The following is a 20,138-nucleotide window of genomic DNA, read 5'->3' on the forward strand; positions in this document are numbered from 1 at the left end:
GTCGGATAATTCTCCTTTTCGCTGCCAGTACAAAGATGTTGTAGGTAATGTCTGTCACCCTTTTGGAATTTCTTTTATCGTGTCGCGATACCAGCGAATATTAGTGCACCGACTTATATTTGAATATTAAGTGAGTTTGGGGGTTTACGCCGGTTTCAGCAAAACTAAGGACGGGTGACACCTGGAATTGGCTTCTCACATTGTATAATGATTTTGGGAATCAAACTCGGGTTTTCGAGGTAACAAGCGAAGGCTTTAACCATCCCAATTTGAATATTAATATTCGCATGCTATACTTTGATGTTATCTGTTGTACAATTATGTTCAAACACCAACAACTATCAGCAGACTCATGGCGTTCTTCTCGTGCACTTTTGAGCAAAAGTTGATCCGTACGGACTTCTGCCCCTTGTGGCATATAAAGGCATTCACAACAGTCATTTTATGCAAGGCCCAGGCTTCCAGACTAATATCGGTCGAACTAAATGGAGGTCTCTGTGATATATGTGCTGATCGAAAGGATTCCAGTTCAAAATATGTTCATGCAAACACATGGAGAAGTCATGTTTTCACTCGAAAACTATTGTCATAATGTGGCTTAGGTAGCGTTTGGTTGTTGTTGTACGCCACAGTCGGCAATATTCCAGGCACATGACGGCGGCCTGTACACAATCAAGCCTGGATCTGGCAAAACTGTGACTGATATTATGATACATACTGCCGTGCCGGTTACCGCAACACGCATTCAATCAATCACCCAGTCTTCTCTATCAGGACCCCAGGGGGTACGGGTGGTCCAGTCGTCTAAGGTGCCGCGATTCGCTGTGCAGAGTTGCGTCCTTTGGACACGCCAGAAACCTATGATTGTGGGTTCGAATCCCGGTTCGCCCCGATTATGTTTCCAGGTTTGTCAGCACCATACCCGTGCTCGTGGGTTTCACCGAAGTGGTAAACGTCTGAGACTTGCATCACTTCGGGCTTTCCTCCCACATTAAACTGACACGCCGCGATATAACTGGAATATTGTTAAAAGCGGCGTAAAACCCAACTCACTCACTCACTATCAGGACCCCACCTGATCAGTATGGTCACCTCATCCAATGCTTTTTTTCTTGAATTGAATTGTTATAAACTCCAACATGCGTGATTTATCATGCCATGTCATGTATTATGGCTCTCTGGCTGAATACACTGTCTGACTGTCGTAGGACAAGCATCCATTGTTGGTGTTCTGTTGTGGCCAGGCTTTCCCACTTGATGCCGACGTCATTGTCCTTCACCTAGTCCTGCACCATGACCGTGGAATATATTTATTTTATGAAAAAATAATAATCTAGAAATGCATACAAAAGCAAGTCTAGCCAGCTCAAGCTAGCTCTATTCCTCTGAAATCAGCATAGGGAATTTTTTTATTTTTAGAGTCAAGAAGGATATTGTGTAATATAAGATTTCAGAGACTAAATGTTAGTCTATCCTTCACCATGACCCTTGAATATATTTATTTTATGAAAAAATGATAATCTAGAAATGCATACAAAAGCAAGTCTAGCCAGCTCAAGCTAGCTCTATTCCTCTGAAATCAGCATAGGGAATTTTTTTTATATTTTTAGAGTCAAGAAGGATATTGTGTAATATAAGATTTCAGAGACTAAATGTTAGTCTACCGACGTCAGTGTATTCACTTATATCAAATGTCTACCAAGAGGACATGTGAATTTTAAATATGCACGAAACCCTATTTGTCATTGAGATGAGTTATACAATAAACATGTAACGCCCTCCACCTTGGGTTTAAAGCTTTAATATGTATGATTACGCATTCCGTGTAGTGTTTGTTTTGTGCCAACATAATATGTATTCAGAGCATTGGGCGGTGGTCGATCATCCTGATGGGCTTCTTGAAAATAAATCGTGACCATATTGTTTTTTGTTTGCTTCTTGTTGTTTAACGCTGCACTCAGCAACACTCGAGCTATATTACGGTGGTCTCCAAATAATTGCGTCTGGACCAGACAATCCAGTGATTGACACCATGAGCATCGATCAATGCAATTGGGATTCGATGACATGCACCAACCAACGGGTCGCGTCTATATTGAGTTTGGCAACATGCCTATGGGGACTTCGTCGTGTACAATGGACCCAATCTGTGTTGCCGAAAGGCCCGTGAAGATCCGGGATAGAATAGGTCTTCAGGAGCCCATGCTTGCCATAAAAGGCGACTATAGTTGTCGTAAAACGCGACTAACGGGATCAGATGGTCCGGCTCGCTGACGTGGTTGATGCATGTCATCGATCCCAATTGCGTGGATGATCTATGCTCATGATATCAATTATTGGATTGTCTGATCCAGACTCGATAACTTGCAGACCGCCGTCATACAGCTGGAATATTGCTGAGTGCGGCGTTAAACAACAAACCAACCAACCATTGTTGCCGAAAATAGAAAAGCTGCATAACGAGTTTCGAATATGGCAAATTCTGATTGAATTAAATATGTACGAACTATCGAACGTTAATGTTCAACAACACATGCATTTGAATATAAAACAGCCACACATGTCTGTCTACCTGTTGAACGATACGATGTATTTATACACTACAAGCCGCAAGGACCAGCAAAAGTACATGTGGCATGGAGGCTGTAGTTATTTATCTTTATGAACACGCTATACAAAGCGCTTTTGTCATGGTTTAGTGTATGCTTGCATTTGCGCATGTTTGCACGTTTTGTTCGGGAATGAGAGTGTGCATATAGGACGGATTACTTATGCAGCAAGTAATATGCCCGCAAAGGAACAGAAAAAATTACGCGGGTTCGTCAAGGCCATAAAATGCCCATAATCTTAGCGACAGTGGAAATAAAAACTGACCCAGAGCCAGTGGTTATGTATTATTGAATTCGGAAAGCTTGTGCTTTGCTAAATCACTTATACATAAAAACTCTTTTTAGTGATTTCCACGTTTTGAGAGAGAGAGAGAGAGAGAGAGAGAGAGAGAGAGAGAGAGAGAGAGAGAGAGAGAGAGAGAGATTATTTATGTGTCACGCGTTACATCGACTGTGTAAGTGTGGGATTTAAAAACTTGCAATATATTAAAGTGCTTGTCTTAAATCTTCATAATATGGACATGTTATTGAGGATTGTAATTCATCTTCAATAAGATGAGAGAGAGAGAGTATTTACGGCGGGATGTCGATACAAGGGTTCGGACTAGGCAGTATCACATGGGCGGTGTAGATAGCTTCTTTTTCATTTATCAGCACACGTTTTGCTGTCGCTCTGATGTGAAATACTGCCTTAGAACCGGCTTGCAATCCACGTGCATGCAAGATAACATGGATTAAGTGTTTGTCCAGGATATACGTACCTAGACTGGCTGCAGAAATACTCGTTACCATTTAATATTTAGCATTTAGCATTATCGCGAATGACAATGTGGTAGGGCAACCAGATGAAGACGGCATCTGAACTGTTATGTATACCAAAACATGGTATGAAAACAAGAACGACATGTTCTCTGTGTGACAGTTATTCCACGGAGGAGAGATATGGCTCTTTTTGTTGTTGTTGCACGTGTATAATTGAATCTGGACCAGAAAAACCAGTGATTGTTGTTGCGTGCAGCGTTACACCCAGTCGTTCTCTAACTATCTGGAATGCATAGTAGATTGCGTTTTTTTTATGTGTTCTACTTAGATAGAAAAGAAAATATCAACTTGAAACTGACCTCGACACGAAGGCAGTAATCAATTAACGCTGGCACAAAACAGGTAGTATGTTATGTGACCAACGCAAACTGGTATCTAGTGATTAACAGCTTAATTGTTGTGTCTAGAAACAAGTACATCGTAAACAGGTGCTGGCGGTACATTCGACACAGATTTGTATCCCAATAGTTGTCAGCCGACGTCCAGTGAATCAAACAGGTTGGACGACTTGTCACACACAACGATCTTTTACTTCTAAATCACATAGCACCCCTATTTTGTAGCTGTTCTACGATATCGCAGTCGTTTTCTGTTTATACATCAGCTGTAGCATAAACACAGTGGCGTGATTAGATTAGCTGCCCAGTTAACTTCATGTACCAGCAGATGGTTTTGGCTTTAACGGAGTACATACAATATTATATCTTCAAGGCTATTTGATGATTCATGAAATGAAACCATAGATTTGAAGCATTTTCAAAGCGCGGATACAGCTTTTTGCAGAGGGGGTAAGGGGGGAGTGGACAACGTTTTGGAAAAGGGTTGTGGTTTGCACTTAAAATACAAAAGTGGAAGCCCGTAATTCCAGAAAAAAATGCGTTTGTTACTCAAATCTTTGTTCGTGGATCCCTTCTGGATCCGTGACTGATTTTCTCTTTTCGTGAATAAAGGTTTATGTTTAATGGGTTGTGTGATGTGATTGTGACCATCACATGGCCATGAACTTGTCACCGAGTTACTTTCAATGAGTTAGTGAGGTTTTACTCCGTTTTTAGCAATATTGAATTGCTTGCTAATCGTGTAGTTACACAGACCTGACCATCGAAAAGAGTGACTGCACAACGACCATCGAAATGTATAGACTGTTAGTATGTAGGTGAAGCAATACAAGAGTGACTGGGCTATACAGCGCCACTTGTCTGCTTTTGGAATACAGTATGGACAGATGTTCATGGTTGGGTGGAGATGAAACATAGAAAATCATTTACTCTTAAAGTAGTGGATCATGAAAACATTTATGTTGATACCAAGTCTCAGAACAAAGATGCAAGAACGTTTATGTATGCAAAACTCATATAACACCAAAGCATATCCTATAGCTTGCACTGGCCTTATGCAATAGCGCCTCGTGGATTCCTGGTTTTGACACTCTCAAGGAAGGTCGAGTAACCTCCGTGGAGCATTATTGTTGTCAAGCATATTGATTCTTCTCATCAAACAGTTTTGATTTACTTGATTTCATTCATCGCTTGTGTATAAACTAGCGATGCCGCCCCTGCAAAGTCTACGGGCTATTAGCATTCTGGAAACTGGCAGAAGTTAGCGTGCAGTGGCCAATTCGTTCAATGTTTCACAGTCTGTGATTAGCAGACTATGGAACAGGTACTAACAAACACAAAATGTTGACGATCGACCCCGTTCAGGGCGTCCCGGGTTAAAGACACGATTACAGGGTCGGTTGATCTGAAACCAGGCTTTGGAAATCGACCTCAAACGGCAAACTTTCACCAGACAACTGGATAAGGAGTTACGGGTCGAACCTAAGACCTTATGACAGATTTAGGCGGTGGATCGGTTATGGTGTCGGGTGGCATCACTATGACTGCCCAAACCCCACTCCACATTGTGCAAGGAAGGGTGACTGGACAGTACTATCGGGACAACATACTGACACCTTTTGTTGTCCCGTCTGCAAGGATTTGTTTGTTTGTTTGTTGTTTAACGCCGCACTCAGCAATATTTCAGCTCTATGACGGCGGTCTGTAAATAATCGAGTCTGGACCAGACAATCCAGTGATTAATATCATGAGCATCGATCAACGCAATTGGGATTGATGACATGCATCAACCAAGTCAGCGAGCCTGACCACCCGATCCCGTTAGTCGCCTTTTACGACAAGCATAGTCGCCTTTTACGGCAAGCATGGGTTGCTGAAGACCTATTCTATCCCGGCGTCTTCACGGGCCCGTCTGCAAGGAGTGTTGGTCGACGTTTAGTCTTTCAGAACGACAACGTCCGTGCTCAACGCGCACGAATCATCAGTGCTCACCACCAGCAGCACAACATCCATAGAATGCCATGAACACGACTGGGACATGATACAGAGACGTGCACGTCACCGTCATAGGCCGCCGACCACGTGGGCTGAACTTGGTCAGGCGCTGCAAGAGGAGTAGGGCAGACTCCCTCAAATCGCCACTGGGAGACTCATAAGCAGTATTCCGCGTCGAGTGGATGAAAGTTTGACAAATCGTGGAGCTATTACCCACTGCTGATCCGGAAACGTCAAAATTTCCTATCTTACCCCTATCGTCATTCAAGATCGTTAGTTGTCATAACATCTTATGTCATACTTCCCTACCGGTTGTTATGTGTTCCCAATTCGTTCATGTTTATCATACAACTGTTACAAGAAACTTATACATCTTACAATTTGGGACATTTTAAGGTTTTTAGACTTTTTTCGATGAGTATAATAGTAACTAGCGTCCCAGTGGCAATTCCTAACGCTGGAGAAAGTAGATGATTTTTGGCTTCAGGAGGTAAACATCTTGTTAGAATCTATTTGGTGAATGTGTGTCATCTGTACTTTTCTCACAGATTCGGCAGTGACATTGACAAATGTATGAGGACCAGGACACTAGTGTCCTGAAGGCGTAAACAACTGCCTGTATGCTTCTATCCGTATTCCGACCATCATGATGAAGAAATATTTGAGTTGCATTACAAAATAAGGTACAACATTCTCTAGTGTATTCAACACTGAACATGTCGTCATCCATGTTATACAATGACCTGGCATCACACAAACTCAACACTGAACATGACGTCATCCATGTTATACAATGACCTGGCATCACCCAAACTCAACACTGAACATGACGTCATCCATGTTATACAATGAGCTGGCAACACCAAAACTCAACACTGAACATGACGTCATCCATGTTATACAATGACCTGGCATCACACAAACACAACACTGAACATGACGTCATCCATGTTATACAATGAGCTGGCATCACACAAACCTAACACTGAACATGACGTCATCCATGTTATACAATGACCTGGCATCACACAAACTCAACACTGAACATGACGTCATCCATGTAATACAATGACCTGGCATCACACAAACACAACACTGAAAATGACGTCATCCATGTTATACAATGAGCTGGCATCACACAAACCTAACACTGAACATGACGTCATCCATGTTATACAATGACCTGGTATCACACAAACCTAACACTGCACTGACACCACCCGTACTTGTATCGAGACAGATAAGAGGTACTAGCCCGAATCAACCTCCAGGTATCATATTGAGCGAAAAGAAATTGTTGCGTCTTACAATTTACCTAACGTTATCATTATCCGGGCCCGTCATTTTCTCTTTATGTTGACAAGGAATGAAGCAGTATTTTGATGTAATTTCCACGCTGTCTGGGCCATTATATCAGTGTCAAAGAGTGCAGAAACATTGTTTGTTCCCTTGCATTATGCACAGATCATTGCTATGTCACTCTATATATTTACAAGCCTTATTAAATGTGTCCATAGGATGCATATCTCCAATCCATCTTAAAAATCATCTGCATTGTGCACTGAAGGTAGCTTCAAAACTTACCATGTGTGACCCGTTCTTTGGAGTCTTTCATGTTTACGGACAAATAAGTATACGATATCAACTTTAAATACCCATTATATACTCTTCAACAAAAGAAACGCAATAGTTTTTGGCCATAAAAGCAAAATTAGCGGACCAAGGGGTGCAAAATCAAGAGGTTTAATTTGTTATAGTGTCAGTGACAAATTTCCCGGATCAAAATGATCACAACAAGGACATTGCAAACCATTCGTACGATTCGGAAAAAAACGCACCCAGTGCATTAACAAAAGGGCCATGGAGCTGCACGTACTGCACGTGCAGCAGCACTATGAACGGTGTTAAAGTGCAGGGTTTTTGGTTGCCTGGCATCTGCGTCAGTCGAACAGCGAGATTTCAACAACATGCCAAGATTAACAGAAGTGCAAAGAAACAACGTCATAGGCCGCTTACAGGCAGGGGAATCCCGATCAGCTGTAGTCAGGGCTTCAATGTAGCGCCCAGCTCCATCACAAGGGTATGGGATCGGTTTCAACAGCATGGGTCAACACGTGATCTGCCAAGGTCGGGACGGCCAAGAGTAACAACCCCCGCCCGAGATCGTTACGTCAGACTGCGCCACCTACGTGAAAGGACGACCACAGACACCTCAACAGCATCTAAATATCCGGACTGCGCAGAATCTCCGACCAGACCGTACGAAACCGATTAAGAGCAGCAGGTCTACGTGCAAGACGTCCTGTTCGACACGTCATATTGAGTCGACAACATCGTCAACAACGACTGCATTGGTGTCGTCAACACATGAGGTATGGCCTCAACTGCGATGGAGAGATGTCTGTTTCAGCGACTTATCAAGATTTCTCCTTCGTTGAGGGGATGGAAGAGCACGGGTCTACAGACATCGGGGAGAACGTTACGCCGGAAACTGCGTACAGTAAGAGGACAGGTTTGGTGGGGGTAGCGTTATGATATGGGAGGATATCTCTCATCATGGCAGGAAAGGTTTGGTCCATATCCAGGGCAATCTTACGGCTCAACGATACATCAACGAAATTCCTCAACCACACGTCCTCCCAAATGCAGCCAACGGCAACGGTGTATTCCAGCAGGACAACGCTCGACCGCATACAGCATGGATCACAAGAGCATGTCTACACAACAACAACGTTGATGTTCTCCCCCGGCTCTACAGATCCTCGGATTTGAACCCGATGGAGCACCTGTGGGATGAATTGGATAGACGGCTACGCCGACGTCAACCACACCTCCAGACGTGGCAGCAGTTGGCTTTTGCGTTGTAGGCCGAGTGGGCTTCCATTCCCCAGGATGTGATTCTCATACTCGTCTCTTCCTTGGGCAGATGTCAGGCCGCTGTCGGTTCCAACGGGGGGACATACGCGTTAATGATGGTAGCTGACCTTCACCTTGGACTTTTCCTATGTACCGATAACTGAGATAACTACAATCACCAAGTGTTCTCTTCACAACATTTTGGCTCAATACCCTTTACAGTTCTTCGTATAGATGTATTTTCCTAGCTAACACAAATCTGGCTTTGCGTTTCTTTATTTTTTGAAGAGTATATTTCAACCTCTGGATTCATTTCCGTTTTTTGGAAAAGTTATCTAAATTTACAATATCAATCTGTTTTTAATAACTGTACCCTATTTTCAACCGGTCCATCAACGTCTAAGCCATTTTGTCAAGAAAGTCTATTGTTTCACTACTGACAGCACTATGCACGACTTCACTGCCAGTGATATGTAATATATAGTTTCAGATAGAAAGAGGGAATAAAGACGTGAAACTATTGGATAACAACTTCTTTCTTGTTTTTGATGACGTTTCAGGGCTACTTCTTGCCTCATCGTCAGGTGAATCCTAAGTAAGCTCTTTTTCATCACACCTAACCCCATCACCCTATTTCACTACATTGGCCTTTCTCATATTAATCCTATTGGCTTGGGCCTCCTTGTATTGTTATATTTGTACATTTACCATAACTTGTGTAGACATATCAGCATGTGTACATAATAAGTCAGTATGCTTTTTCCAGTATTCACCTGATGAAGCGACAAGGAGCCCCGAAAGGTCGTTATAAACGATAAAAAAAAATTCATAGCCATAAAAGTTTCACGTCTTCACATTTTTCCAACTTCTAAATGCCTATCAAAGACTTGAAAAAGAGGGTAGGTGAAATCATGTATGGAAAATCGGACAACATAATACATGTAGGCAAACTTCTACCCTTGGGGAAGTGTACGTCAAGAGGGTTACGAGAGCTGGATACACAGGGCCTTCATACCATGCGAAACTTCAGAGTTTATGGAGAGGCAGAAATGTACGGACCTTATAACACATACCGCTGTGTATCTAAGTGAAGTTCATCTTGCAGTAGGATGCAGGTTTGAGTGGGTAATATATGTGTCTTCGCCTTTTGGTCCAATCAGTCAGCAATACTCAAGCTATATCACGGCGACCGGTAAATAACGGATTGTTGATGGAATAAGTATCATTCCACGCCCTGGGGTTACGTGACGCGACCGAGTTATGAAGCCTGCACACCCGATCCAGTTTAGTCGCCTCTTGCGAGAAACAAGCTGCCTTCATAATCAGACGTGAGTCCCCACCGGGTCGTGAATCTATCAATCCATGCTTAGCAGATGGTGCATAGCTTACTGTGAACATTATCCGGTATATGCATTTACAGTATTTAAGTCATCTGTTTGGTCATGTATGTCGATACTCATACGTGAATCAAGGGGTAGGGATGGGGTGCTTACCCCTTCAGTTTGTTGTCAGTACAAACTCTAATAATAATCTTTCGATTTTGCTCACAGAACAAATCACATTATTAGATTCGACGTTCTATGAGCTCTACTGATCTACGACCCTTTGAGCTCAAATAAACAACACGCTACATATGTTTGGTTTTCGTTCGGAAAATTCCAAAAATACAATATGACCGTGTAGTGTTTAAGAAAATATTTCTTAAGCTGGATTCTATTGTTGGTGGAAGGATTCTGTTGTTTAATGCAATGTTTGGATGATTGAAAAATACAGAGGCTTGTGTTAATATACAAGGTGGAGCATAAGCATATGCATCGGGATATTCTCGTCACGTAGAACACTGACATGAATTTGAATGAATGATGACTGCCTGCCACTCAGGCCTCTCTACATTCTGAGAATCATGCATATTGTAGCCCATCACTAACTGTGTCAATATCAAAGTCAGGGCCCATCTCAAAACTAGATTTTGACGTTAAGTCGGACCCCGTTATCTCGAGCCTAGCTGGACCATGTTGAAAGTTCGGTATATCGTGTTGTAGATTCATAGCAATACGATTGCATACACGAGAATTTGAGAACACAACACATGTATGCGATGATAAATTGAGTTGTGTTTCCCCAGGCAATGACTTGCAAATATATATCCTGTTATGTATAACTCGGACAGTTCGTCTTCCTGCGCACATACACACACACATACGCGTATATATGCATATGTATATATGTATGTGTATGCGTGTGTGTGTGTATGTTTGTGTGTATGAGTGTGTGTGTGTGTGTGTGTGTGTGTGTGTGTGTGTGTGTGTGTGTGTGTGTGTGTGTGTGTGTGTGTACGTATGCATGCATACATGCATGTAATATGTAGATATTACTATTAATTCCTTCTCATAAACAGTTTCTATTTCATTGATGAATATTCATTTTTATCTAAATCTTCATGAATATTTTAAACAAATATTTTAAAATGCATGGATCAATGAATACACGACTACAGCTTGTAAAGTATTTTTTATATGACACGCGCGACTGCTTTTTCCGAATAGTTCAGACTCTCGTCAGCCTCCATACTGGCTTTAATGAACACGCCGCCTTTTTGTCAACCTGTTTACCTCGGCTAAACCAGTTGAACCGCTGATTTTATTTCTAAAGGTTTGCGTTATACTGAACCGATACATCTCAACTTCCCAGAAACGTCACGTCATTATCCCGGAAGCGCTGAACCGTGCATTAACCGAAGAAAAAAACACACCAAAAGTGTCAGCAATCAGATTGCAGAGTTGTTGTTGTTTTTTTTTTTAAAGAATTGTGTGCATGTTTTATGCCAGTCTTTCACTATGGGGCCCACTCAACACATAAATAGATAATTATAAAGGACAATTCCAATACATTGTTTCATAAATTCACTACTGCGAGATTAGCTATTACTTATGAAAATAAACATTATAAATCAATTCGATGTCATAATGAAAAACACAATAGTGCATCAAACATTTCTTTAGTCACTAATGTGGGGGCACGGTTGGCCCAGTCGTCTAAGGCGCCGCGATTCGCTGTGCATAGTTACGTCCCTTTCACGCCAGAGACCTATGATTGTGGGTTCGAATCCCGGTTCGCCTCGATTATGTTTCTAGGTTTGTCAGCACCATACCCGTGCTCGTGGGTTTCACTGAAGTGGTAAACGTCTGAGACCTGCATCACTTCGGGCTTTCCTCCCACATTAAGCTGACACGCCGTGAAATAACTGGAATACTGTTAAAAGCGGCGTTAAACCCCACTCACTCACAAGTCACCAATGCAATATAAGTATATCGACCAGAACGCACATCTGCTGACAAAGCTAGGGCGCCCAAAGTTCTAAACAATCTGAAAATTGCATCACATGATATTTCGTATCCGGGTGTAAGAGAGGAGATTACTGCAATTGCAGCTGAGATAGAAGTATTGAGATATATTTGTGAAGTGATTCACAAAAAAAGATTGCTCTTATGTGAACATGTGCATCTATCCGACCGAATGTACATCGCATACTTAATTTTCTGCTATTGCAACAAGTTAGGTTTTTAACGTTAAGTGTATGGAACATAAAACAGAATTATGACGATTTTCCAAGATGTATATCAGAACCCTAACTGGGCCTCTCAAAGGTTTCAACTGATTAAATTAACCTCCTACCTCACAAACATGTAACTATTGTGAATATCAACTTGAATATATAGGCGGAATATTTTAATTCCTTTCGCCATGTTTTACAGCATTTCATTCGCTAAGATTCACCAGTCTTGGGTCCGTAAAATATTCCGTCGTCTGCGTCACAGCGCGTGCTATCGTCACGCGAGCTCACGTCGGAAGTGTGACCTCTAGGGGTCAGAGAGTTGATTGTTTTTGAACGTTAGTAAACAACGAGCACCTGCCTAAGGCCAAATGGCCCAGCATTGTTGAATGAAACCTCGCTGACATTCGTTTGGTGTTATATCTAATGTCATTTGGAAAAGTATATACTGCTGATCTTTGCTGCGTACAAACACGTTACATGCTCCTTATTGGAAAAGACAAAAATACCAATTAATTTCTGTGACTATGTTTTTTACGAAAACATTATGTTCCCCATTTATTTTATAAATGTTTCCTTATCATAGCGGGGACACAAATTTATAGGGCAATGTGTTTTCCTACGTGAAAACCAGACATGTCAGACGGAGACAAATTAAACTGTGATGCCTCAGACATTGCAATTACTTTATAATTATATAATTTTGAAATGCAATAATAATCTATTTTAGCAAAATAAATGTTTCACTAGACCCTAACAGAGACTTTATATTGCATTTTGCAAGTCATTTTCGATAAGCTGATTAATTAAGTAACTAGATATTAAATTACGTTTCTGTTGGATACCCATATATTACATTTAAGCGACCAATTGCAACCACGGAGCGTCCCGCAGTGACACAGAACGTTGGCCCAGTTATCAAAGGAGCCGCAATTCGCTGAGAGTTGTGTCCCTTAGATGTGCCAGTAACCGAAGATCGTGGGTTCGAATCCCAGATTCTCCCTTATTATGTTTGTTGGTTTGACAGCACCATACCCGCACTCGTGGGTTTCATCAGAGGGGTAAACGTCTAAGACCTGCATCACTTCGGGATTTCATCCCACATCAACCTGACACGCCGTGATAACACAAACATTGTTGAAAGCGGCGCTAAACCTAACTCTCTCACTCACTTAAAATTGTGACTCTTATCATTTCGTTGGCATTAACTTTAGAACCCTCTTTCTGTGGCGCCCATCAAACAACGACCGTGCTCGTGAGTTTCGCTGACGTGGTAAAAATATCAGACCTGCATGACTTCGGGCTTTCCTCCCGCATTAATCTGACATGCCGTGATATAACTGGCATAATGTTAAAAGCGACGTTAAACCCAACTCACGCTGGGATTAGATTGGAACCCAAATCCTGGTACGAATAAGGGACGCAATTCTGTACTACAAATAACGGAGGAAAGGCAGACATTTTAAAGATGCATCAAGTACTCGATCAACTTTGTAAAACCCACGTTAGATCGAGATCATTTTGACTTTCGATTCCATCCCAACAACCCCCCATCCCCCACCCCAAACACACACCTACCCCCACCCCCTCCCTAACCACCCTCCCTTTCATGAACTACAAGTTTTATGTGTAATATTTCCGAGCAGCTGTGTCAGAGCGTACAACATCACGAATGCAGGTCAAATAGAGGGGGTTATTGTTCGGCAGGTGCAAAACTTATAAATACGTTCGAGCATACAGCGACTGCCATTGCCACGCTTGGATAACACTGTTTTCCCCTCACAAACATATATAAACAGGGACGTTTCTACAAAGCCCCTCTTTGGACTTTTTTAAATGTATTTTTTATCTTGAATTAATCTTGTGATTACTTGACCAGAACATCTTCATGATTGATATTATATGTTATGACTAACAGTAGGGTGATAGGGACACAACAGTTTAACATGGATACCCCACACAGTCCAAGCCGACTGTGTCTCTCACTATGTTCAGGAAAATGGAATCTTGTTGCTATGTGGATGCTTCTGTCACTGGTAGATTTTAATCCTTTAATGCCGAGAACCAGGCAGGGAAACAACAAGTACCATTTTAGTTAGATCTTTAGTTATGGCGCGGCCGGGGATCGAACCACCGACCTCCGTACAGGCGCTCTGTCCACTAGACCACGGAGGCGGTCGTTACCGTTAGGAACATCGGTTTGTACTAAAATGGACATACAATTCGTTTACCCGGAAATGTGGAGTATCACTTGGAACAGAACCTTCCGGTTAAACGGGGTTTCACAGTATGGTCTTAGCTTCACTAGACACTAATTACAACCTATGGACACACGCTGGAATTGGGCAACAGACCATGGAACATAGCCCTTCAATAATCCATTACAGCCTTACAAAACAGATAATTTCATCAGGAAAATGTGTCATTATCACACTTCAATGCTCATCAGGTCTGTCCGTTTCTCCAGCCTGGTACCAACCTCGGGTCACGGACCAGAGTGTATGATTACAGTGCGCTGCGCAAGACTGGGAGTCTGTCTACTCTAATAACCAATCATGGTAACCCATTATCATCCAGTCTGATACTACAGTATATACTCCAAATGGACAGACAAGAAGAATGTTTTGTTTGTTTGTTGTTTAACACCGCACTCAGCAATATTACAGCTATATGACGACGGTCTGTAAATAATCGAGTCTGGACCAGACAATCCAGTGATTGAAATCATGAGCATCGATCCGCGGAATAGGGATACAATGACATGCATCAACCACATTAGCGAGCCTGAACACCCGACCCCGTTAGTCGCCTCTAACGACAAGCATATAGCCTCCTTTTACGGCAAGCATGGGTTGCTGAAGACCTATTCTACCCCGGATCTTCCAAATGAAGTACTAGTAGGCCCAACGATGACGAGTTCCTTTTTCAAGGATACGACAAATTGGTTGTTTGTTCGGGGAGCTCTTTATCAAGGAATGTATTGCGAAAGAAATATGGGTTTAATGTCACCACGTTTTTTTTTAATTATGTCATTCAATATAACATTACTCGTCTCCCATTTCACGTTTTATTACCTATTTAATCTATTGACAAATAGGCTATCTTAATTAAATAGAGGCAGTATCTGAAATTCACACAGGTCTACGCCCAGATTGAGAGAACGTATCAAACCGTATCAAATGTCGTCGCTGAATGGTTTGTTAACAAAACAACTTAGTCTATCTAAAATGTAGTTGTACTTTTTAAATCAGCATTTAGAAGAGCAAATAAACGAGCACACGCCGAATTTAAAGGGAGATGAGGCTCTGGGAAATTTATATCGCTGAGGAATACGTAGCTGTACAAAGAAAGACCGTAGGATACATGGGCCAGTTGTTTTTGTACAGCTACGAATTGTGTGATTTACGTCATTCAAAACCAAGCAAACTGGTCTTCAAACACAAGTTTTAAAATGTACATGTTTATATCAATCCGCAAAGATGAAGACTACCCAAATATTTAAAATCTAATACACTGTCTAGGCCCAGACCGAAAAGTCCCCCTTTAATGATCCTTGTATAGATGTGCACAGTGTGTATTACACAGGGACGTGCTCTTGTCTGAGTGTGCGGTAGATATAATAATATTAACTGTAAACATTCAAGTTTCTGGCTAACATTTGATAATAGCCTTTAATAAATAGCGCACTTTACGTCTTGCGTATGGTTTGCTTCTAATGGCGCGTGTACACTACATGTAACGGTGCATTGATACTGTGATACCCATGGCAAACTCGTGGTCTTGACATAATTAATAAGGGGGTCAATGCCCCCGGGGAATGTTTCTGGGTCATTGTTGCGTTAGGTGGGAACGTCCGAGTTACATAATCATAACACACAAGCAATGATCCCGACTTGTCGCATGTCGCAAGCCAAGGTTAACTGTACACCCAGTTCCCCATTCGCTGCTTCCCGATCTTTCTGTACCTATTCGGTTTGACACGGAATATCATTACTTAATTTTTGGGTTAATATTCTTTTCTAGAATTAAATATATTTAGTAGCTTCATGGTTATTCAAATTTGATACTACGATAATACTTACCTCTATGGATCTACTATATGCTGATATAAAAAGACAAGTATCACATTTGGATAGCGTTATCGGTGCGATAAACCAATCTGATCGAATGGCACCACGGTTCGACACATATGCAAACATAGAGCCTTACAGGGGTTGGGGGGGGGGGGGGGGGGGGGGGGGGGGGGGGTTGCCTTTAAAACTATGAGCCTGGTTTTGTTTTAGAAAAGAATCCTTGCAATAATGTAATGTTTGTGGCAGGCAATACCTTTTTTCAAGAAATTTTAGAGAACCGTTTTTGTTTTCGATAAAAGACTGTATTCATGGTTTCTAAAGTAACGTCATTGAGAGAAGCTACGACTTAGATATCGATCACGGTAAGAATGAAATTATATGATAAGGACATCATTACCCTCTTGTGTTATCATGTGTGTAGATTTATCAATTAATTTTAGGCAGTTTTGAGATTAAGCCAATAACATATCTACGAGTGAGTGAGTGAGTGAGTCATTGGACGAATGAGTGAGAAATTACCAATGGTGTAGGACATGACACATTGGTTCACTTATTCCATGGCGTATATTTGCAGGAATTAGATTACACATGCAGCATGGAAGGGACAGCCCGCCCGGCTCAACGGTGGACGAATGAACGCTTTAACCTCTAGACTATATACACTATACATACGTCAATGCAACAAATCCACTTTTAATATCAGCTCAGATATACCAGGGCTAATTTCCGGTTACATAATTCCAATCTTGGACCAAACTAGTGATTGGAAGCAAGGACAATGATCAACACCACAGTGGTGCGCTGACACGCAGTCAGCCAAGTCACAGATACTGACCACTTGATCCCCAGGTCAACTCTTACCACAAGCTTACCGTGAAGATCCGGGTTAGAATAGGTCTTCAGCAACCCATGCTTGTCGTAAAAGGCGACTAACGGGATCGGGTTGTAAGGCTCGCTGACTAGGTTGATGCATGTCATCGTATCCCAATTGCGTGGATCGATGCTCATTATATCAGTCACTGGATTGTCTGGTCCAGATTCGATTATTTACAAACCACCCTCATATAGCTGGAATATTGCTGAGCGCGACGTTAACAAACAAGCAAAACAAACAAAACAAACAAACAAATGCTAGTTGGTGTGAAGGAATGCCTGCGAAATGTCAAAGTGGCGGACTGGGGCAAGTGCTCGCCCATCACAGATCTAAATAAAGATGGTTTGAGTTTGTGAACGCAGTTTTCTACATTTGCAATCAATTTATGTTCAGTATCATTCAAAACATAAACTCACTTCAGTCCTTTACCGGTGCACATATGGAGTGTATGTTCATGTACATAGTGAGTTGCGAGAACTTACGTAATTAATAAACAGAAACCACCTCGAAGGCCTCTTTAGGAGGATTACGGTAAAACTGACATTTGAATAGCGCGGGCCACGGTGTTTGATACCACCTAAACAGTGAGAAATTTGATTCTCTTGGGTCATATAATCCATGGATTCGCTGCTTACACGGCGGTGTAAGCCTTTAACTATGTACCTATAAAATACGCCCAGCCAAGCACGAACGCGATGGTCACGTGTAAAGTCGTATAACAAGAAGTACCCAAGGGTAACAGTATATAGCACTGCTTCAGTAGAATCTTGGACATCCGGTAATAGTTCCGTTCTGACGGTCGCAAAAAATAGGTTCACACAGATAAACTGAAATATCATAGACACATATGTTTGTTTGTTTGTTGTTTAACACCGCACTCAGCAATAATCCAGCTACATGACGACAGACTGAAAATAATCGAGTCTGGACCAGACAATCCAGTGACTGTCATCATGCGGATCGATCCCCACAATTGGGATACGATGACATGCATCAACCAAGGCAGCGAGCCTGACCACCCGATCCCGTTAGACGCCTCTTAAAACAAGCATGGGTTGCTGAAGACAACCTGGATATTCACGGGTGAAACATATAATTTATGTATGTCAATTAATACAAACTGATAAACATCTATAAATGAATGAGTGAATGGATGTTGTTTAAAGCCACAGTCAGCAGTAGGTGAATTATATCACGGCGTAAGGGAGGTCGGGTGGCTTAGTGGTTAAAGCGTTCGCTCATCACGCCGAAGTCCCGGGTTCGATTCCCGACATGGGTACAATGTGTGAAGCCCATTTCTGGCCCCCGCCGTGATATTGCTGGAATATTGCTAAAAGCGGCATAGAATCAAACTCACTCACTATATCACGGCGTAAATAATTGAGTCCGGTTCCAACAAACCAGTGGTTGACATGATGAGGAACGTGTCACGCCATCGTGATTGGACACGCAAACTGCCAAGTCAGTAAGACAACACGTAGTCGCTTCCATAGACAATTCGCAATAGGTAAGCTTATGGGGAGTGAGTGAGTTTGGTTTTACTCCGCTTTTAGCAATATTCCAGCAATATCACGGCGGGGGACACCGGAAATGGGCTTCACACATTGAACCCATGTTGGGAATCGAACCCGGGTCTTCGGCGTGACGAGTGAACGCTTTAACCACTAGGCTACCCGACCGCCCCTAAGCTTATGGCAACCAGGGTCCTCACGGGGGAAGGATGTCGTTTGCTTATGGTGAGAAAAGGACGTTATAATTAAGAAGTAAACGACTCGTGGTCGTTGTTTACTCTCCTTGCAGAGTTTTATTGTACAATAAACGACCACGAGTCCTTTATTTCTTATATGAGATATCAACATTATGTACAACCTCTTTTTGAAAGGACGTTGGTAAAATGTACAAGCTTTAAAAATATTAAACAAATTTTAATCATGATGACTCCCTGGATAGAATCCGACCTGGAAATTTTGGACAAGTCCACTTTACGAAAGGTGGGTTAATTTTAGTATTTGCCGCAGAGTCTCACAATCCTCACGTCGATCTGTACCTTTTCTCCTCATACAGTTTGTCGTATCTCCCCCACTTTTGGATGCGATCGTTCCCCGACTGCTTTTATCTGCGTAGCCCAGGTACATATACGGGGAACAACGTACTGGACACTTCCTCTAAAAAATAACGTCTTCCAAGTTGCCAGCCATATTCAAATCTCGATAAATGACGTCACGATAGAACAATGTTTCGTTCTTCATTGTTCTTTGCGATTTATCGTGTAGCTATCTATCTTATATATGTTTATCGTAAGAAATGACGTTATAAACTTGTCGTACGAAAGGCCGTTATTTGCTTATCGTTAGAAAAGGGTGTTGTTTGCTTGTCTTGAGAACGGGGCGTTAGCTTATGAAAACATTACTCAAATCAGAGACCATAAAATAGAATTTTATGGTCTCTGGTCATATGCTACAGCTTTAAAATCAGATAAGAGAGAATAAAACCAATGAGTTTAAACATTTCTTATTAAAAAAACACCTTTCAACAATGCATTTTTGTGGCAGACAATCTGTGTGTTTTTTTATCAGTTTGAGGCATGTTTTTTTCTGACTTGGTTGATGCATGTCATCGTATCCCAATTGCGTGGATCGATGCTCGTGATCGAGAAGTAGGGGGAGGAATGGCAAAAGAGTCACAATCTTGAGACGTATCAGGGTACGATCTTGAGACGTGTTTTTATAAAATATTTGTAATGTTTGTGGTATCAAATTAATACAATAATTTTGCGTATTCGATTTGGGTGAAATTGACAATAAAATGCCTTTTTCTTTATATATTCCAGTATGTTAAATATGTGACATAATGTTACACTTTGCAATAGCTGAAAAAGACGGTAATACAAGACATGACGTCATTCCAATGTATGACATCATAATAGTGTAGCAATAACGGAACAATGTATTTACAAGAATCTTCAGGTCATGTGTGCACTGAATGACACCATGCATCCCCAACATCAGCATCACTAAA

The 20,138-nt window shown here is 41.8% G+C and overlaps 1 long non-coding RNA gene across 2 annotated transcripts in view; it reads right to left on the minus strand.

The window, feature by feature from the left end:
* Positions 1–20,138, minus strand: part of LOC139473568 (uncharacterized) — a 481,685-nt gene that overhangs the window by 310,623 nt on the left and 150,924 nt on the right. The gene's annotated exons all lie outside the window — the stretch shown is intronic.

This window comes from Haliotis cracherodii, unplaced genomic scaffold, assembly GCF_022045235.1.
Source record: "Haliotis cracherodii isolate W230 unplaced genomic scaffold, xgHalCrac1.p SCAF_1, whole genome shotgun sequence".
NCBI classification, from domain to species: Eukaryota; Metazoa; Mollusca; class Gastropoda; order Lepetellida; family Haliotidae; genus Haliotis; species Haliotis cracherodii.